This window comes from Scyliorhinus torazame, chromosome X, assembly GCF_047496885.1.
Source record: "Scyliorhinus torazame isolate Kashiwa2021f chromosome X, sScyTor2.1, whole genome shotgun sequence".
NCBI classification, from domain to species: Eukaryota; Metazoa; Chordata; class Chondrichthyes; order Carcharhiniformes; family Scyliorhinidae; genus Scyliorhinus; species Scyliorhinus torazame.
The window spans coordinates 34,047,017-34,069,777 of NC_092738.1; the positions used below are offsets into that span (position 1 = coordinate 34,047,017).

Here is a 22,761-nt window from a genome sequence, read left to right on the forward strand (position 1 = left end):
ATGGGGGTGTGGAAGGGGTGGGATTAAACGGGTGGGTAGATTCCACGTTTGGAAATTTGTCCTTCCGGAGTGGAAAGTTCGGCCTGTCTTCTTTCAGACGATCCTATTTTATTTTGGGTGTTTCTCCTCAATGTCTTTGATGATGTAATCGAAGCACTGCCTTTAAACCCCATTTGGTTCCTTGTGAAAGAAACGATTGGAAACAGCTGGAGTGATTTTCAGTCTCTAATGAGAGGTTTCCCTGATTAGAGTCAGTGGAACCTGAAGAAACATAAACTACTTGGGAGCAAATAGCCTCTGTGATCTGTACTTATCCCTGTGACATTGTGTGATCTTTGATGTGCAAATCCCTCTGGGCTGTCTGTGTGGCCACAGTAGAGCTTCCACTCACCAATCGCACAGGAAAGATTTCAAACGTCCCAAGGTCTAAATTACACACTATCCTGCCGTTTGAAGGACAGTTTTGTCATCCTATCATTTTTCTCTCGGAAATGCTTCTTGTTGGGTCATATTCCTGTTTGTGCTGGGCCCACTAATCATTGGCATAATCCTGAAGCATGAAAAAACCTATTGAAGTCCTGATGGGATATGGACAACAGTGCCAGCTGACTTGATCGGGATTTTGAAAGTCTGTAAGGCCTGGATAACTGGATAGCGTGAGTGTCAATGATGATGTAAAGCGAGGAGATGGACAGCAGGCCAGGGTCAAAAGGATAGAGAACCAGAAGGTTAGGGTTGTACGGTGGCACAGTGGTTGGCACAGCTACCTCACATTGCCAGGGATCCGGGTTCAATTCCGACCTCGGGTCACTGTCTGTGTGGAGTTTGCACGTTCTCCCCCTGTGTGCGTGGGTTTCCTCCGGGTGCTCCGGTTTCCTCCCACTGTCCAAAGATGTGCAGGTTAGGTGGATTGGCCGTGTTAAATTGTCCCTTAGTGTCCAAAGATGTGCAGGTTAGGCGGATTGGCCATGATAAATTGTCCTTAGTGGCCAAAAAGGTTATGAGGGTTTATTGGGTTACGGGGATAGGATGGAAGTGAGGGCTTCGGTGCAGACTCAATGGGCCGAATGGCCTCCTTCTGCACTGTATGTTCTATGTTCTATATTCTATTGCCAGGATATTGTCAGGGCCCAAAGCCTTTGCAGTGTCCAGTACCATCAGCCGTTTCTTGATATCATGTAGAATGAATCGTATTGGCTGAAGACTGACATCTGTGATGCTGGGACCTCCGGAGGAGACCGAGACAGATCATCCACTCGGCACTTCTGGCTGAAGATTGTTGCGAATGGATCAGCCTTGTCTTTTGCACAGATGTGCTGGGCTCCTCCATCATTGAGGATGGGGATATTTGTGGAGCCTCCTCCTCCAGTGAGTTGTTTAATTGTCCACCACCATTCACAGCTGGATGTGGCAGGACTGCAGACCCTTGGGACTATTTCCACGGGGGGGGGGGCTGCGAAGGAGAGACTGAGTCAATTGTTTTTATAATTAGGAAGGATTTTGGTGGATTTTCTCCATTCATCTGATCTCCAGGGAGTCAGTGAGAAGGAGCAGCCAATTGGAACTAATTCTTCAAAGAGCGAAGGGAGCGATCTGCCTGCAGTTGACGGTGAGAGGATTGTGGGTGGGGACAAGTTGAAGGATTGGCCAGTGCATCTTTTCGGAGTAAAATAAACCGCTGTGAGGCAGTGGAATGTACAGTGAGTGAACAAGGCAGTGAGACTTGGTTCAAATCGCGGGAAGCAAGAGACAGCACCAACAATATGCTGAATGTGTTTTAAACATTTATGGGTCGAAGGCACCACTTCATTTGCTTTCATAGGGACAGGTGCACGGATGTGGTTTCAAAGTAAACTTTCTTTGTGAGTGTGGTGTGCGTGAATTCGATACAAAGCGGCTGCTGTCAGCAGCTCATTAATTACACGTCACCCGCTTTGTGCATCTGAATCAAAGGTGGCATAATCGTCAAATCCTCTCGCTGCACAATGCTCAGACATTTTCTCATGCATGGTTAGTAAGTTTGCAGATGACAGCAAGATTGGTGGCACAGTGGATAGTGAAGAAGGTTATCTGGGATTGCAACAGGATCTTGGCCAATTGGGCCAGTGGGCCGATGAATGGCAGATGGAGTTTAATTTGGATAAATGTGAGGTGATGAATTTTGGTCGATCGAATCAGGGCAGGACCTACTCAGTTAATGGTCGGGAGTTGGGGAGAGTTACAGAACAAAGTGATCTAGGGGTACAGGTTCATAGCTCCTTGAAGGTGGAGTCACAGGTGGACAGGGTGGTGAAGAAGGCATTCAGCAGGCTTGGTTTTATTGCTCAGAATATTGAATACAGGAGTTGGGACGTCTTGTTGAAGTTGTACAAGACATTAGTAAGGCCACACATGGAACACTGTGTTCAGTTCTGGTCACCCTATTCTAGGAAGGATATTGTTAAACTAGAAAGAGTGCAGAGGAGATTGACGAGGATGCTACCAGGACTTGATGGGCTGAGTTATAAGGAGAGGCTGGATAGGCTGGGACTTTTTTCCCTGGAGCGTAGGAGGCTTAGGGGTGATCTTATAGAGGTCTATAAAATAATGAGGAGCATAGATAAGGTAGATAGTCGACATCTTTTCCCAAAGGTAGAGGAGTCTAGAACCAGAGGGCATAGGTTAAAGGTGAGAGGGGAGAGATACAAAAGAGACCAGAGGGGAAATGTCTTCACACAGAGGGTGGTGAACATCTGGAACGGGCTGCCAGAGGCAGTGGTAGAGGCAGGTACAATTTTGTCCTTTAAGAAGCAGTTAGACAGTTACATGGGCAGAGTGGGTATGGAGGGATATGGGACTAGCACAGTGATAGAAACTGGGCGGCATGGACAAGCTGGGCCAAAGGGCCTGTTTCCATGCTGTAAACATCGATGACTCGATGAATCTATGAATCTATAACAACACATCAACCACCATTCACCCACCATCTCGTCTTCTCGTGCGTCCCTCCCGCGCTCACCCCTGTCCCCCACTCCCCCACCCTATCCTTGCAACCGCACCTAGCCTTTAGACACTAAGGGACAATTTAACACGGCCAATCCACCTAACCTGCACATTTTTGGACACTAAGGGGCAATCTAACACGGCCAATCCACCTAACCTGTACATCTTTGGACACTAAGGGGCAATTTATCATGGCCAATCCACCTAACCTGCACATTTTTGGACACTAAGGGACAATTTAACATGGCCAGTCCACCTAACCTGTACATCTTTGGACACTAAGGGACAATTTAACATGGCCAATCCACCTAACCTGCACATCTTTGGACACTAAGGGACAATTTATCATGGCCAATCCACCTAACCTGCACATCTTTGGACACTAAGGGACAATTTAACATGGCCAATCCACCTAATCTGTACATCTTTGGACACTAAGGGACAATTTAACATGGCCAATCCACCTAACCTGCACATCTTTGGACACTAAGGGACAATTTATCATGGCCAATCCACCTAACCTGCACATCTTTGGACACTAAGGGACAATTTAACATGGCCAATCCACCTAACCTGCACATCTTTGGACACTAAGGGACAATTTAACATGGCCAATCCACCTAACCTGCACATCTTTGGACAATTTATCATGGCCAATCCACCTAACCTGCACATCTTTGGACACTAAGGGACAATTTAACATGGCCAATCCACCTAACCTGCACATCTTTGGACACTAAGGGACAATTTAACATGGCCAATCCACCTAACCTGCACATCTTTGGACACTAAGGGACAATTTATCATGGCCAATCCACCTAACCTGCACATCTTTGGACACTCAGGGACAATTTAACATGGCCAATCCACCTAACCTGTACATCTTTGGACACTAAGGAACAATTTAACATGGCCAATCCACCTAACCTGTACATCTTTGGACACTAAGGAACAATTTATCATGGCCAATCCACCTAACCTGCACATCTTTGGACACTAAGGGACAATTTAACATGGCCAATCCACCTAACCTGTACATCTTTGGACACTAAGGGACAATTTAGCACGGCCAATCCACCTAACCTGCACATCTTTGGACACTAAGGGACAATTTATCACGGCCAATCCACCTAACCTGCACATCTTTGGACACTAAGGGACAATTTAACATGGCCAATCCACCTAACCTGTACATCTTTGGACACTAAGGGACAATTTATCATGGCCAATCCAGCTAACCTGCAAATATTTGGACTGTGGGAGGAAACTGGAGCTCCCGGAGGAAACCCACGCAGACACGGGGAGAACGTGCAAACTCCACACAGGCAGTCACCCGATGCCGGAATGGAACCCAGGTCCCTGGTGCTGTGAGGCAGCAGTGCTAACCACTGTGCCGACCACTAAGCTGGAGTGCCACTGCAACAAATGCCATTGTGATCGAGGAAGTCAGTGCGAATCGGACTGGTAGTTCCGACGTAATTTGCCTCACGATCTTCCTGCAGTTAGTCATTTTTTGGAGGGGGGGGGCGTGAATTGCACCGGCTCTGAGAGGGGCGGGGCCTAAACATGTCGGCAAGCCTGGTTTTACAGAAAGGGCACCGTGGTCTCAAAGTGACGAGGTCGTCACGTTTGGGCTCTGGTGGTGTAGACTGGTCGTGATTCCCGCCAGCCCCATGCTACACTGAGGTGGCGAGCTTTCGGGAGGCAATTCCAGTGCAGCTGGAGGCATGGCCCCCAATGGTGGAACGATAAGAATCGGGGGCGAACAAGAGGTCGGAATTGGAGCAGCTCAGATATTCCCCGAGCATTGTGGGGCTGGAGCAGGTTACAGAGAAAGGGGGGAGCCATGGAGGGATTACTAACCAGCTGTCTAGCCCACTGAGCTAACCCTGCCCATATGGGAACTCCGTGGTGAAGGAGGTGTGGGGGATAGGAGTGGTACGGTGTGGCGCCGGAGGGGAAAAGGCAAGGAAAGTGGGGCAGGATTTGGGATTTTGTGTTTTGGGTTGGGACCCTGACAAGAGGGCCGAACGTGGGTCACAAGTCCACACCGTGTCAGATGGGCAGGGATGAATGTTGTCCCAGCAGCCAATTAGTGGAATTGGCCAATTAGTGGTTGGAGTGTGCGTTCAGAGTCCAGTCAAGGACAGCGAGGAGGCTCTCATAGCGGGAGGGCCAGGAGGAGGCCCAGCAGCTTGGACGGAGCTGCAGCCTGACAGTGTAGGTAAGGGAGTGAGAGCTCAGAGAGCATGCCTCCAACTGGAGGCATTCGCGCAGCAACTTTGAAATGTTTTAAATTTTAAAATGGCCGCAGCGACTGGGCCGCCACGGTGGAGGCAGAACCCCATGCACAGGGCCGACCAGCCACAACTAGGTAGGCCGGGGCAGATGGCCTTCAGAGGCTGGCTGCAGTACAGTCTCTCACCCCCCACCCCCCCCCCACCCCACCGGCCCGCCCCCCGCCACCCCGCCCCCCCCACCATTCAGCCGCCACTAAGGGGCTGTCAACTCACCTAAATTGGCTGCCGGCCGGGAAAGCAAATTCAGCGCAAATTACGCAGCCTTCTCGGGATCCGCTATCGATCTGCAGCAGGATTTAGATTGTTTGGAGACTTGGGCGGAGAGATGGCAGATGGAGTTTAATCCGGACAAATGTGAGGTAATGCATTTTGGAAGGTCTAATGCAGGTAGGGAATATACAGTGAAAGGGAGAACCCTCAAGAGTATTGACAGTCAGAGAGATCTAGGTGTACAGGTCCACAGGTCACTGAAAGGGGCAACACAGGTGGAGAAGGTAGTCAAGAAGGCATACGGCATGCTTGCCTTCATTGGCAGGGGCATTGAGTATAAGAATTGGCAAGTCATGTTGCAGCTGTATAGAACCTTAGTTAGGCCACACTTGGAGTATAGTGTTCAATTCTGGTCGCCACACTACCAGAAGGATGTGGAGGCTTTAGAGAGGGTGCAGAAGAGATTTACCAGAATGTTGCCTGGTATGGAGGGCATTAGCTATGAGGAGCAGTTGAATAAACTCGGTTTGTTCTCACTGGAGGTTGAGGGGCGACCTGATAGAGGTCTGCAAAGTTATGAGGGCATAGACAGAGTGGATAGTCAGAGGCTTTTCCCCAGGGTAGAGGGGTCAATTACTAGGGGGCATAGGTTTAAGGTGCGAGGGGCAAGGTTTAGAGGAGATGTACGAGGGAGGTTTTTTACGCAGAGGGTAGTGGGTGCCTGGAACTCGCTACCGGAGGAGGTGGTGGAAGCAGGGACGATAGGGACATTTAAGGGGCATCTTGACAAATACATGAATAGGATGGGAATAGAGGGATACGGACCCCGGAAGTGTAGAAGATTGTAGTTTAGACGGGCAGCATGGTCGGCACGGGCTTGGAGGGCCGAAGGGCCTGTTCCTGTGCTGTACTTTTCCTTGTTCTTTGTTCTTTGAATGAAATAGCAGAGGGGGCTAGAGGGGCTGCATGGCCTGCTCTTGACCCGTCTCCCCTTGGCAAGCCCACTGCAGCCTCATCCTACGCAACGGTCACAACCAACTGCCTCAGCCAGAGGTAGGCCCGAAATGCAGTGTTACATAACAAACCCGTTTGCTTGCAAAGCCGCAGGAAAGCTTATCGTCGCAAAAGTGCAGGCAAAAAGGAAGCACTTATCAACCAAAGATAAATAATTAAGACTCTGGGTCCAGAGTGAATAATACCAATCACTGTAATCCAGCTGCCTCTCCTGTTTACTGTCCTCAGGGAGGGCTTTCCTCATTTATTGCTGCTCAACTTCGAGCTCCCTCGTTAGCGCACCTGTGCCAAACTCCTGCCTCACCGTTTCAAATAAGTTAATGATTTTGCTGGGGAATTTGATGTGGGCGTGCTAAAAATAGCACGCAGGAGAATTTGATCGCGCCTCCCCCATCCTGCGAGAGGAGCTGAAGGCAGGGAACTCATTCGAAAGCAGCCCCACTCCTGATTGCATGGTGGTGAATTATAATTTTGCTGCTCGTGGTCTGCAGCCTGAGAGAGGGCCAGGTTCGAGTTGCTGGAGCTATTCCGAATCAATCCCATTTTAGCCGAATGGGAATGAGACTTTGAGGCTGAGATTCGCCCTCGAAAGGTGTGGAGGCAGGGGTAAAACGCATTCCCAGTCACAATCGGCCCTGGGACACAATTTCACGCTGGCTGACCAATTAACGGCTACCCAGTATGAAATGCACTCTGGGAAAGGCTGGGTGCTGCCGGGGAGGGTGTGGAGAGGGCAGACAATGACAACCGGGAGGGTGCAGGTTCACGTTTCCAACGTGCTCCCTCAGGGGGGAAACCTCTGCGGAGCTGTCTCAGAGCTTCATACCCGTAAAAAATAAATTGCGATGGAAAAGCTCTGCAAAATGTGTCTGGGGAGCACATTCAAACTCAAACCTCAGTTCCCAGACACCTTTTTACATTAAATTTTCTTTTCTGACAGCTCATCCGGCCCTGGACGAGGTTGAAGCTAAAACGTAGAGGCCGCCTGACCAATTGGTCTGCCTGCCAACTGGGAAAGCAGACGGGTCAAATAAATTGCTTCCAATGGGACCCTTAAAGGGCTGAATTGTCTGCTTGACTGTTGGTGAGGCTCGTTTCCAACTCTCACACGCACTGAAATATTGCGCACGTGTGCGATGATGTCAGGACGCGCCCCGATGTCTTTCCGTGCAGTTTCACACACTTCCAGCTCGGGCGTGTGTCACACGGGCAATATAAAATTCTGGCCTTGGCCTTTTATGAATTCCAGCCTGTCTTATTGTGGACAGAAGTGTCGCTTAGTAACGAGGCGTTTAATTTGATTAATTAGAACTCAATGCCCTGGCCAATGAAGGCAAGCATGCCGTATGCCTTCTTGACTACCTTCTCCACCTGTGTTGCCCCTTTCAATGACCTGTGGACCTGTACACCTAGATCTCTCTGACTGTCAATACTCTTGAGGGTTCTACCATTCACTGTATATTCCCTACCTGCATTAGACCTTCCAAAATGCATCACCTCACATTTGTCCGAATTAAACTCCATCTGCCATCTCTCCGCCCAAGTCTCCAAACGATCTAAATCCTGCTGTATCCTCCGACAGTCCTCATCGCTATCCGCAATTCCACCAACCTTTGTGTCGTCTGCAAATGTACTAATCAGACCAGTTACATTTTCCTCCAAATCATTTATATATACTACGAACAGCAAAGGTCCCAGCACTGATCCCTGTGGAACACCACTGGTCACAGCCCTCCAATCAGAAAAACACCCTTCCATTGCTACTCTCTGCCTTCTATGACCTAGCCAGTTCTGTATCCACCTTGCCAGCTCACCCCTGATCCCGTGTGACTTCACCTTCTGTACCAGACTGCCATGAGGGACCTTGTCAAAGGCCTTACTGAAGTCCATGTAAACAACATCCACTGCCCGACCCTCATCAATCATCTGTGTCACTTCCTCGAAAAATTCGATCAAGTTAGTTAGACATGACCTCCCCTTCACAAAATTATGCTGCCTCTTGCTAATACATCCACTTGCTTCCAAATGGGATAAATCCTGTCTCGAAGAATCCTTTCCTATAATTTCCCTACCACTGAAGTAAGGCTCATCGGCCTGTAGTTCCCTGGATTATCCTTGCTACCCTTCTTAAACAGAGGAACAACATTGGCTATTCTCCTGACCTCCGGGACCTCACCTGTAACCAATGAGGATACAAAGATTCCTGTCAAGGCCTCAGCAATTTCCTCTCTAGTCTCCTTCAGTATTCTGGGGTAGATCCCATCAGGCCCTGGGGACTAATCTACTTTAATGCTTTTTAAGATGCCCAACACATCCTCTTTATTAATATCAACATCACTCGGAATATCTACACACTCTACCCTATACTCCTCATCCACCAAGTTCTTCTCTTTGGTGAATACTGATGTGAAGTACTCATTTAGCTCTGCCGGTAGCACAGTGGTTAGCACTGGTGCTTCACAGCTCCAGGGTCCCAGGTTCGATTCCCGGCTTGGGTCACTGTCTGTGCAGAGTCTGCACGTTCTCCCCGTGTCTGCGTGGGTTTCCTCCGGGTGCTCCGGTTTCCTCCCACAAGTCCCGAAAGACGTGCTGTTGGGTAATTTGGACATTCTGAATTCTCCCTCTGTGACCCGAACAGGCGCCGCAATGTGGCGACGAGGGGATTTTCACAGTAACTTCATTGCAGTGTTAATGTAAGTCTACTTGTGACACTAATAAAAGATTATTATAATTTGGTACTTTGAGGAAGCTCACAGCCTCTGCAGTGAGCGAGGCAGAGGGGTTTGCTCGAGATACTTGCCCTCCTGGAGACACTGATTAGCTTCGAATCTGATCTTCCATTCACAATTATGCGATCATTTTCTGAAGGGCATCTCACTTGTCTACGATATTCTTTTGTTTAAGACTATTGGAATGATGGCGAGGTAGGGGTAAATATCTATTTACAAAGCAATGTGCGAAATGAATTTGGTTCTTGGGCAAATGTGAGTCCTGCGCCACCTGCTGAGTGTGTTCAATTAGTCCTACCTTTGGGTTCTGGACATTTAAATTGCTCATTTCAAGCAGACATGAAGGACTGGTGTATGCCTCAGAGATATGCAGAGGTGACACACTCCAGCTTCTGTGGGTGGCATTCTCGTCCGTGACAGGACCCGCTATGAACGAGAATGGAAAACATGCACAGACCGTCGACCACAGGATGTCAGATCAGGCCCCACACCTTAGCAAAAGTGCGTGGCACCCAGTGGGGCTGGATTCTGTACACCCCCAGCCGCGTGTTTCTTTCGCAGCGTTCGCTGACGGTGGGAATTTCTCATCCCGCCGCTTGACAATGGGATTTCCCGTTGACGCCACCCCAACACCGAGTTTCACACAGTAAATGTTGTCGCCATTCAAGAACCAACAGCCCGTCGACGAGACAGAGAGTCGGCCAACTCAAACTGCTTGTACCAGGGAGCAAGCAGTCCATTGGCTCTCAGGAAGAAGAACATTAACCGACCTTTGTAAAAAATTGCATTTACCAGAAAACCGATCAACATCGCCCCACCTCTGGTCACTTTAGACATTGATCGACACAACGAGAATCCGTAGAAATCCATAGAATCCCTACAGTGCGAAGGAGACCATTCAGCCCATCGAGTCTGCCCCGATTCTCTGAAAGAGCATCCTACCCAGGCCCACTCCCCCACCCTATCCCCAGAATCTCACCTAACCTGCACATCTTTGGACACTAAGGGACAATTTAACACGGCCAATCCACCTAACCTGCACATCTTTGGACACTAAGGGACAATTTAACACGGCCAATCCACCTAACCTGCACATCTTTGGACACTAAGGGACAATTTAACATGGCCAATCCACCTAACCTGCACATCTTTGGACACTAAGGGACAATTTAACACGGCCAATCCACCTAACCTGTACATCTTTGGACACTGAGGGACAATTTAGCACGGCCAATCCACCTAACCTGCACATCTTTGGACACTAAGGGACAATTTAACATGGCCAATCCACCTAACCTGTACATCTTTGGACACGAACGGCAATTTAACATGGCCAATCCACCTAACCTGCACATCTTTGGACACTAAGGGACAATTTATCATGGCCAATCCACCTAACCTGCACATCTTTGGACACTAAGGGACAATTTAACATGGCCAATCCACCTAACCTGTACATCTTTGGACACTAAGGGACAATTTAACATGGCCAATCCACCTAACCTGCACATCTTTGGACACTAAGGGACAATTTAGCGTGGCCAATCCACCTAACCTGCACATCTTTGGACACTAAGGAACAATTTAGCACGGCCAATCCACCTAACCTGCACATCTTTGGACACTAAGGGACAATTTAGCATTGCCAATCCACCTAACCTGCACATCTTTGGACACTAAGGGACAATTTAGCACGGCCAATCCACCTAACCTGCACATCTTTGGACACTAAGGGACAATTCAGCACGGCCAATCGACCTAACCTGTACATCTTTGGACACAAAGGGCAATTTAACATGGCCAATCCACCTAACCTGCACATCTTTGGACACTAAGGGACAAGTTAACATGGCCAATCCACCTAACCTGTACATCTTTGGACACTAAGGGCAATTTAACATGGCCAATCCACCTAACCTGCACATCTTTGGACACTAAGGGACAATTTAGCATTGCCAAGCCACCTAACCTGCACATCTTTGGACACTAAGGGACAATTTAGCACGGCCAATCCACCTAATCTGTACATCTTTGGATACTAAGGGACAATTTAACATGGCCAATCCACCTAACCTGCACATCTTTGGACACTAAGGGGCAATTTAACACGGCCAATCCACCTAACCTGTACATCTTTGGACACTAAGGGACAATTTAACATGGCCAATCCACCTAACCTGCACATCTTTGGACACTAAGGGACAATTTAGCATGGCCAATCCACCTAACCTGCACATCTTTGGACACTAAGGGACAATTTAACATGGCCAATCCACCTAACCTGCACATCTTTGGACACTAAGGACAATTTAACATGGCCAATCCACCTAACCTGCACATCTTTGGACACTAAGGGTAATTGATCATGGCCAATCCACCTAACCTGCACATCTTTGGACACTAAGGGACAATTTATCATGGCCAATCCACCTAACCTGTACATCTTTGGACACTAAGGGACAATTTATCACAGCCAATCCACCTAACCTGCACATCTTTGGACACTAAGGGACAATTTAACATGGCCAATCCACCTAACCTGCACATCTTTGGACACTAAGGGACAATTTAACATGGCCAATCCACCTAACCTGTACATCTTTGGACACTAAGGGACAATTTATCATGGACAATCCACCTCGCCTGCACATCTTTGGACTGTGGGAGGAAACCGGAGAAAGGTTCTGCAGATCCTGAAAGCTCTTGGCTACATAACAAACTGGCGCCTCGGGGGTTAAGATCACAGTTGTGTCAGAATGTGGAAAGAGGAAGTCAAAGAAAAGACGCAGGCAGACGATTAGTGCTTCTTGAAACCCTGGCGAGCGATGGCAAGTTGAAACAAAGAATTCAAAGCGTCGGAAAGGCGATCAACTGATGAAGCAGAGAAGGGATATGGCTGGGTTGAAAATGTCACAGGAAAGCTGGAGTTGACAGTTGAAAAGGCGAGAACAATTGGAAGCTGGAGACTCACTCTCTGCTGCAGAACACACACACACACACACTGAAGAAGGAGCGATTGAAATTCTCAGACCTTTTGAGCTGGTATCATTAGGCTGACCCCACGTTCTCCCCCCCGAATGCTTGTCCTTACCCTCAAACGTCGGTCCCCTCACTGCTGAAGTAGTTCCCTTCACCAAATGCGAAAGCGCAGTTTACAAATGCAGGTCATGTTTCACACTGCACCCAGGACACACCTACAGAGTAACCCCTGTGACATCAGCACAAGCTGTAAAACAGCCTCCCCCGCATTCTGCTTCCCCAGGATTATCTCATTGCCAATCGTGTGTCTCTTGTGGAGGAGCAGAGACAGGGTTCCCAGCCTAACTCAAGAAGTTAGATTTCACAGGGCACCGCTGACAGCTCCGACCCACTATTTATAGCAAGTGCAGCCTCCAAATCCTCGTCCAAAAATATGGTTTTCAAATGAAGGGGCAGACAAGCAATTAACCCCCCCCCCCGCGCCCTGGATAACAGTTACCCCTCGAAGCGGCATCACAACGCCGGACGATCACTTCATTGTCGCATTGCTCTTTTTTGTGGGATCCTGCTGCGCGCACAATTGATGCTCCCCCCATATTGCAACAGTGACTTCATTGGCTGTGACATCCTGGTGCCATGGGAGGCGCTATATAAATGCAAGTCTTTTAAGCCTTTCGGAACATAGAACAGGACAGCACAGAGCCGTCCCTTCGGCCCTCGGTGTTGTGCCGAGCATTGTCCGAAACCAAGATCAAGCTATCCCACTCCCTGTCATTCTGGTGTGCTCCATGTGCCTATCCAATAACCGCTTGAAAGTTCCTAAATGTCCGACTCCACTATCACAGCAGGCAGTCCATTCCACACCCTAACCACTCTCTGAGTAAAGAACCTACCTCGGACATCCCTCCTATATCTCCCACCCCGAACCTTATAGTTATGCCCCCTTGTAACAGCGACATCCACCCGAGGAAATAGTCTCTGAACGTCCACTCTATCTATCCCCCTCATTATCTTATAAACCTCTATTAAGTCGCCTCTCATCTTCCTCCGCTCCAAAGAGAAAAGCCCTAGCTCCCTCAACCTTTCCTCATAAGACCTATCCTGTAAACCAGGCAGCATCCTGGTAAATCTCCTTTGCACCTTTCCAATGCTTCCACATCCTTCCTATAATGAGGTGACCAGAACTGCACACAATACTCCAAATGTGGTCTCACCAAGGTCATGTATAGTTGCAGCATAACCTCGCGGCTCTTAAACTCAATCCCCCTGTTAATAAACGCTAACACACTATAAGCCTTCTTCACGGCTCTATCCACTTGAGTGGCAACCTTCAGAGATCTGTGGACATGAACCCCAAGATCTCTCTGTTCCTCCACATTCCTCAGAACCCTGCCGTTAACCCTGTAATCCGCATTCAAATTTTTTCTACCAAAATGAATTCCCTCGCACTTATCAGGGTTAAACTCCATCTGCCATTTTTCGGCCCAGCTCTGCATCCTATCAATGTCTCTTTGCCGCCTACAACAGCCCTCCACCTCATCCACTACTCCACCAATCTTGGTGTCATCAGCAAATTTACTGACCCACCCTTCAGCCCCCTCCTCCAAGTCATTGATAAAAATCACCAATAGCAGAGGACCTAGCACTGATCCCTGTGGTGCACTGCTGGTAACTGGTCTCCAGTCTGATAATTTTCCATCCACCACCACCCTCTGTCTTGTGTGTGATAGCCAGTTACTTATCCAATTGGACAAATTTCCCTCTATCCCACACCTCCTTGCTTTCTTCATGAGCCGACCATGGGGAACCTTATCAAACGCCTTACTAAAATCCATGTATACCACATCAACTGCTCTACCTTCATCTACACACTTAGTTACCTCCTCAAAGAATTCAATCAAATTTGTGAGGCAAGACCTACCCTTCACGAATCCGTGTTGACTATCCCGGATTAAGCTGCAGCTTTCCAAATGGTCATAAATCCTATCCTTCAGGAACTTTTCCATTATCTTCCCGACCACCGATTCTTCGGGAATCTGAACATTTTGGAAAACATCATCAAAAATGTACATATCGATATATACAATATCGCTAAATAAATCAGAGAATCCCCACAGTGCAGAAAGAGACTGTTTGGCCGATCGAATCAGCACCGACCCTCTGAAAGAGCACCCCGCCTAGGCCCGACCCCCACCCTATCCCCAACCCCCACCCTATCCCCAACCCTATCCCCAACCCCCGCCTAGGCCCAACCCCCACCCCCGCCTAGGCCCGACCCCCACCCTATCCCCAACCCCCACCCTATCCCCAACCCCCGCCTAGGCCCAACCCCCACCCCCGCCTAGGCCCAACCCCCACCCTATCCCCAACCCCTGCTTAGGCCCGACCCCCACCCTATCCCCAACCCCCGCCTAGGCCTGACCCCCACCCTATCCCCAACCCCCACCTAGGCCCAACCCCCACCCTATCCCCAACCCCCACCCCCGCCTAGGCCCAACCCCCACCCTATCCCCAACCCCCGCTTAGGCCCGACCCCCACCCTATCCCCAACCCCCGCCTAGGCCCAACCCCCACCCTATCCCCAACCCCCGCCTAGGCCCAACCCCCACCCTATCCCCAACCCCCGCCCTATCCCCAACCCCCGCCTAGGCCCGACCCCCACCCTATCCCCAACCCCCACCCTATCCCCGTAACACCAAAACCCCTTCTAACCTTTGCACACTAAGGGACAATTGAACATGTCCAATCCACCTAACCTGTACATCATTGGACACTAAGGGACAATTTAACATGGCCAATCCACCTAACCTGTACATCTTTGGACACTAAGGGACAATTTATCATGGCCAATCCACCTAACCTGCACATCTTTGGACACTAAGGGACAATTTAACATGGGCAATCCACCTAACCTGCACGTCTTTGGACACTAAAGGACAATTTAACATGGTCAATCCACCTAACCTGCACATCTTTGGACATTAAGGGACAATTTAACATGGTCAATCCACCTAACCTGCACATCTTTGGACACTAAGGGACAATTTAACATGGCCAATCCACCTAACCTGCACGTCTTTGGACACTAAGGGACAATTTAACATGGCCAATCCACCTAACCTGCACATCTTTGGACACTAAGGGACAATTTAACATGGCCAATCCACCTAACCTGCACATCTTTGGACACTAAGGGACAATTTATCATGGCCAATCCACCTAACCTGCACATCTTTGGACACTAAGGGACAATTTAGCATGGCCAATCCACCTAACCTGCACATCTTTGGACACTAAGGGACAATTTAACATGGCCAATCCACCTAACCTGCACATCTTTGGACACTAAAGGGCAATTTAACATGGCCAATCCACCTAACCTGCACATCTTTGCACACTAAGGGGCAACTGATCATGGCCAATCCACCTAACCCGCACATTTTGGCCTTGTGGGAGGAAACTGTCTGATCCCCACAGGAAACTGGGATTCAAAATTTTTAAAAGCTGAGAACCTTTTCTGTGTGTATTGGTGCTGGGGCATCAGTTTGTGTGACACAGAAATGAGAAAAGACAACAGGCAGTCAGCCCTGCATGGGCAGCCTGGAGGCACAAAGAGTCTCTGTCTCTCTGCTGCTTGACAAATCTTCGCAGAAGCCGCAAGCGAAAGGAAGTCGGACAGCTTTTCAGCTACCCTGCACAATCCAGTGTCTCCAAACTAACTGTAACCTACCAAAGTCGGTGCTACTGGAATCACCCAACTTAATGGCTGCAACACACCACCATCTATGACTATGAGCCAAAGTCTGATTGGTATATTATTTTTTAACTGAACCTTTAACTTCTCCTCTGATCGGAGTGTGAATGTGTGCATTGAATTCTTTATTATTTTTCTCTGGTTTTTTTTAGTAACAAATAAATTTACTGTTGCATTGACTCAAGGAAACCTGGTGAATTGGCACCTTCTAAAATTAAATTCATTTGGGTGGGAGTGTCCGATTTCCCAGCCGCGTGTTTCTTGGCGACTGGCTGTCCGCTGGCAGTGGGATTCTCTCTTCCTGCCTCTTGTCAACGGGAATTATATAAATGACTTGGATGAAGGGACAAAGAACAATACAGCACAGGAATAGGCCCTTCGGCCCTCCAACCCTGTACCAGTCACGATACCAACCGTTGCCAAAACCCTCCTTGTGCCGTATCCCTCTATACCCATCCTATCCATGTGTTTGTCAAGATGCCTTTTGAATGTTGTTGCTAAATTGGCTGACAACACAAAATAGGTGGGAAAGTAAGTTATGAAGAGGACATAAGGAAGCTACAAAGGGACACAGATCGGTTCAGTGAGTGGGCAAAGTTTGGGCAAATGGAATATAATGTGGGAAAATGTGGAATTGTCCATTTTGGCAGGAAGAATAATAAAGAAGCTGATTCTCTAAATGGTGAGGGATTGCCGAGCACTGAGATACAGAGGGATCTGGGGGTCCGAGTGCATGAATCACAAAAGGTTAGTCTGCAGGTACAGCAAGTAATTAGGAAAGTTAATGGAATGTTATTGTTTACTGTGAGGGGAATTGAATATAAAAGCAGGGAGGCGATGTTTCAGTTGTACAGGACATGGTGAGACCACATCTGGAGTATTGTGAACAGTATTGGTGTCCTTATCTAAGGAAAGATGGGAAATGCGTTAGGAGCAGTTCAGAGACGGTTTACTGGACTATACCAGGAATGGGCGGGCTGTCTGATGAGGAAAGTTTGGAGAGGTTGGGTTTGTATCCACTGGAGTTTCGAAGAGTAAGAGGCGACTTGATTGGAACCTTTAACACCCTGAGGGGTGTTGACAGGGTGGGTGTGGAGAGGATGTTTCCTCTTGTGGGAGAATCTAGAACTCGGGGTCACTGTTTAAAAATAAGGGGCTGTCATTTCAAACGGAGATGGGGAGAAATGTTTTCTCTCGGGGGGGGGGGGTGAGTCTCTGGGACTCTCGTCCTCAAAACGCCGCGGAAGCAGAATCTTTGAACACTTTGAAGGCCGAGCCAGTTAGATTCTTGATTCACAAGTGGGGTGAAAGGTTATTGGGGGGTCAGCAGGAATTTGGGGTTGAGGTTACAATCCGATCAGCTGTGATCATATTGAATGGATTGGATTCTCCTGAGCTCTGTACCTGGAGAAAACAACATTGCTGCTGGGGGTGCAAAGGTCAAACCATCAGCCTTATAGAGTTCAATGCATGTTCCAATGTGTCAAATTGGTTGCTAAGGAAACCAAAAGCAAAATACGATTATACATTCAGAATGATGTTTTTTTTAAAAGATATTTATATGTAGATAGCATGTATGTCCGGTACATTCTGTGTCACAATGTTACCCATTGTTATTCTGATTGTTTTAATGTCATATCGATCTCCTAATTGGGAGCTGTGTGCCAGAATTATATTACTCAGGATTACCTCAGAGGCACTGATGATCACAGGGCCGAGGGAAATGTGCAGATCTGTCAGGTGATGGTTTTATATACTTTCTATTTTCACCTCTGGCTATCACTTTGCTATTTTCTTTGTGCTCTCACAGTCTGCTAGATTTCTTGACATGCGATTCGTGGCACGAGGATGTGAACCAGTTCGTACTTTGGACATGAATACCAGTTATTTGCTGCAATCCCACTGATTTCCTGTGGGTCAGGTGAGGGTTTCCAGAACTCCATTAAAGCCCTTCAGTGCGAGGAAAGAGACTTTCGCATCATTACAGCTTTGAGATAGGGGTCAGAATTCTCCAGCCATTGGGCCTCTCTCTTCCTCTGACAGCTCACTCCCACCCGTAAGTTTCCCCGAGAGCTCTGCTGATCCTGGCTTCCTCTGTCGTGGGGCAGTGCTTCTGAGGAGTGCCAACACCTGGTGGGCCCCTGATTGAGCTTGGCCACGCCCATCCCCTTGATGAAGCAGCTGGGGCATGAGGGTGTGACGAGGGGTGACCTGGGTGGGCTCCCAGATGATCAGAGGCTCTCTGAGCGTTCACAGGACACTGAGCACTCAGCAGTGCGAGCAGCCAGGGGACTGTACACAGCACCAAAAGGGTGCGTTTAAATCACAGCCAATGGCGATCTGAGCCATGCCAGCCTGAACCCGAGAGGGACACCCCAAATCCACGGACTTGGCACCAATCTATTCCCTGTTACTGCCCCCACCCCCTGCAAAACCAACACTTTTCAATGGATTTTCCTTGTTTTTTAGCCTCCCGCTCGCCCTCCGTCACCATGGCGCCCAGTTGGAACATCACGGAAGGGTAGAGCATGTGTCTAAGCGCTGATAAAATTGAAATCCATGCAAATGACAGCTTTGCGTGGATTCGCCAGTGCAGGGCGCAACATTGATATTGCCGCCAACAAGACATCGGAGCATGACATTGGAATCGGCGCTGGGCGCGTAGCTCGATTTTTCAATTTTGCGCGATTCTCCGCTCGATCGCGTTTCCGACTTCGCGAAGCACAAAATCCAGCCCAATAGAAATCAGAGCTCAATGCGCCTAACTCCAGTGTTCCAGGTCAGGAAACTAAATATGTACAGCACATTAATAAAAAACACATACAAATGAAGAAGAGGAGCGTTAGTAAAATAATAGATGAATAAATAAATAGATTAATGGATTAAAAAAAGAAATAGGGAAGACAAATAAGCTGTGAAACAGCTTTCAGTAAAAGGTTTGATAAATAAGACATGTGACCGGGGGACTGATAAATTCAATTTACGCTGAATTTATACAATCACGAGTGAGACCTCAGCTGAAATATTGTGCACAGTTCTGGGAGCCACATCATAGGAAGGATGTGAAAACGTTGGGGAGAATGCAGAAGAGGTTTACAACAATGATTCCAGGATGAGAAACTTCAGTTATGAGGATAGAACAAAGAACAAGGAAATGTACAGGACAGGAACAGGCCCTTCGGCCCTCCAACCTGTGCCGACCATGCTGCCCGACTAAACTACAATCTTCTACACTTCCTGCGTCCGTATCTCTCTATTCCCATCTATTCATGTATTTGTCAAGATGCCCCTTAAACGTCACTATCGTCCCTGCTTCCACCACCTCCTCCGGCAGCGAGTTCCAGGCACCCACTACCCTCTGTGTAAAAAAACTTGCCTCGTACATCTCCTCTAAACCTTGCCCCTCGCACCTTAAACCTATGCCCCCTAGTAATTGACCCCTCTACCCTGGGGAAAAGCCTCTGACTATCCACTCTGTCTGTGCCCCTCATAATTTTGTAGACCTCTATCAGGTCACCCCTCAACCTCCATCGTTCCAGTGAGAACAAATTCAACCTCTCCGCACAGCTAATGCCCTCCATACCAGGCAACATCCTGGCAAATCTCTTCTGCACCCTCTCTAAAGCCTCCACATCCTTCTGGTAGTGTGGCGACCAGAATTGAACACTTGAATAGTGATGCACTAAGCGTCAAGAACCACAAAGACATGTGAGACTTTAACCAAGGCTTTAATACACTACATAGGAAGCTTACCCGACACAGACGACCCCAGACAAAATGGGTCAGGTCTCAGAAGCGGGGTCTTATACCTAACTCCCGGGGGAGTGGCCAAGGCGGAGCTCTCCGTGGCCAGGTCAGGTTACATACAGGTGACCGAACCTCTACAGAGCTACAGTACAATACACAGGATTACAGGGCCACGTTACACACAACTATTATATAACTATGTACAATGCTAGGGAAGTACAGTGGTGTAGCACCACAAATAGATTGATAGATTGGAGAGGTTGGGACTGTTATCCTTGGAGAGAAAGTGGAGAGGGGATTTGATAGACATGTTCAAAGTCTTGAGGGGGGCTGGACAGAGTAGAAGGGGAGACATTGTTGCCCCTCGTAAAAGGATCAAGAACGAGAGAGGGCACAGATTTAAAGTGATTTGCAAAACAAGCAAATGTGGGCAGAACTTTCACAAAATCATAGAATGATAGAATCTCTGCAGAGTAGGAGGCGGCCATTTGCCCCATCGAGTCTGCACTGACCTCTGAAAGAGCACCCTACCCAGGCCCACACCCCCATGCTATCCCCGTAACCCCGCCCAAACATTAGACACTAAGGACAATTTATCATGGCCAATCCACCGAACCTGCACATCTTTGGACACTAAGGGACAATTTAGCACGGCCAATCCACCTAACCTGCACATCTTTGGACACTAAGGGACAATTTAGCACGGCCAATCCACCTAACCTGCACATCTTTGGACACTAAGGGACAATTTATCATGGCAAATCCACCTAACCTGCACATCTTTGGACACTAAGGGACAATTTATCATGGCCAATCCACCTAACCTGTACATCTTTGGACACTAAGGGACAATTTATCATGGCCAATCCACCTAACCTGCACATCTTTGGACACTAAGGGGCAATTTATCATGGTCAATCCCCCTAACCTGCACATCTTTGGACACTAAGGGGCAATTTATCATGGTCAATCCACCTACCCTGTACATCTTTGGACACTAAGGGACAATTTAGCATGGCCAATCCACCTAACCTGCACATCTTTGGACACTAAGGGACAATTTAGCATGGCCAATCCACCTAACCTGCACATCTTTGGACACTAAGGGACAATTTAGCATGGCCAATCCACCTAACCTGCACATCTTTGGAACTAAGGGACAATTTAACATGGTCAATCCACCTAACCTGCACATCTTTGGACACTAAGGGACAATTTATCATGGTCAATCCACCTACCCTGTACAATTTTGGACACTAAGGGACAATTTATCATGGCCAATCCACCTAACCTGCACATCTTTGGACACTAAGGGACAATTTAACATGGTCAATCCACCTAACCTGCACATCTTTGGACACTAAGGGACAATTTATCATGATCAATCCACCTACCCTGTACAATTTTGGACACTAAGGGACAATTTAACATGGCCAATCCACCTAACCTGCACATCTTTGGACACTAAGGGACAATTTATCATGGCCAATCCACCTAACCTGCACATCTTTGGACACTAAGGGACAATTTATCACGGCCAATCCACCTAACCTGCACATCTTTGGAACTAAGGGACAATTTATCATGGCCAATCCACCTAACCTGCACATCTTTGGACACTAAGGGACAATTTATCATGGCCAATCCACCTAACCTGCACATCTTTGGACACTAAGGGACAATTTATCATGGCCAATCCACCTAACCTGCACATCTTTGGACACTAAGGGACAATTTAGCATGGCCAATCCACCTAATCTGTACATTTGTGGACACGAAGGGACAATTTAACATGGTCAATCCACCTAACCTGCACATCTTTGGACACTAAGGGACAATTTATCATGGTCAATCCACCTACCCTGTACAATTTTGGACACTAAGGGACAATTTATCATGGCCAATCCACCTAACCTGCACATCTTTGGACACTAAGGGACAATTTAACATGGTCAATCCACCTAACCTGCACATCTTTGGACACTAAGGGACAATTTATCATGATCAATCCACCTACCCTGTACAATTTTGGACACTAAGGGACAATTTAACATGGCCAATCCACCTAACCTGCACATCTTTGGACACTAAGGGACAATTTATCATGGCCAATCCACCTAACCTGCGCATCTTTGGACACTAAGGGACAATTTATCATGGTCAATCCACCTACCCTGTACATCTTTGGACACTAAGGGACAATTTATCATGGCCAATCCACCTAACCTGCACATCTTTGGACACTAAGGGACAATTTATCACGGCCAATCCACCTAACCTGCACATCTTTGGAACTAAGGGACAATTTATCATGGCCAATCCACCTAACCTGCACATCTTTGGACACTAAGGGACAATTTATCATGGCCAATCCACCTAACCTGCACATCTTTGGACACTAAGGGACAATTTATCATGGCCAATCCACCTAACCTGCACATCTTTGGACACTAAGGGACAATTTAGCATGGCCAATCCACCTAATCTGTACATTTGTGGACACGAAGGGACAATTTAACATGGTCAATCCACCTAACCTGCACATCTTTGGACACTAAGGGACAATTTATCATGGTCAATCTACCTACCCTGTACATCTTTGGGCACTAAGGGACAATTTATCATGGCCAATCCACCTAACCTGCACATCTTTGTACACTAAGGTCAATTTATCATGGCCAATCCACCTAACCTGCACATCTTTGGACTGTGGGAGGAAACCGGAGCACCCGGACAGTCACCCGAGGCTGGAATTGAACCTGGGTCCCTGGTGCTGTGAGGTAGCAGTGCTAACCACTGTGCCGCCCCGTTCACGCCGGCACAATTTTCTGGTCTCATCACCAGCACACCCCCTGCCGTAGGTTTCCTGGTGGCAAGGGGTTCAATGGGAAAGCCCGTTGACAACGGCAGGATCAATGGAGAGCTGTCTCCCGGCGCTGCGAAGCACGCGATGGGTTCCGCAGAAAATCCCACACTAGATATGAGAAAAAACATTTCCACACAGCGAGGGGTTGGGGTCTGGAATGTGCTGCCTGGAAGTGTGGCG

The 22,761-nt window shown here is 48.2% G+C and overlaps 1 protein-coding gene across 5 annotated transcripts in view; it reads right to left on the reverse strand.

The window, feature by feature from the left end:
• The window catches only part of dgkaa (diacylglycerol kinase, alpha a), a 237,164-nt gene extending 224,678 nt beyond the window's left edge, over positions 1 to 12,486 (reverse strand). Inside the window, exon 1 of one of the 5 annotated variants that reach the window (XM_072494037.1) lies at positions 12,327 to 12,486. The gene's annotated coding sequence lies outside the window, so the exon portion shown is untranslated. The other 4 variants (XM_072494038.1, XM_072494045.1, XM_072494040.1 and 1 more) reach the window with 4 other exon arrangements.
• Between the last annotated feature and the right edge of the window lie 10,275 nt (positions 12,487 to 22,761).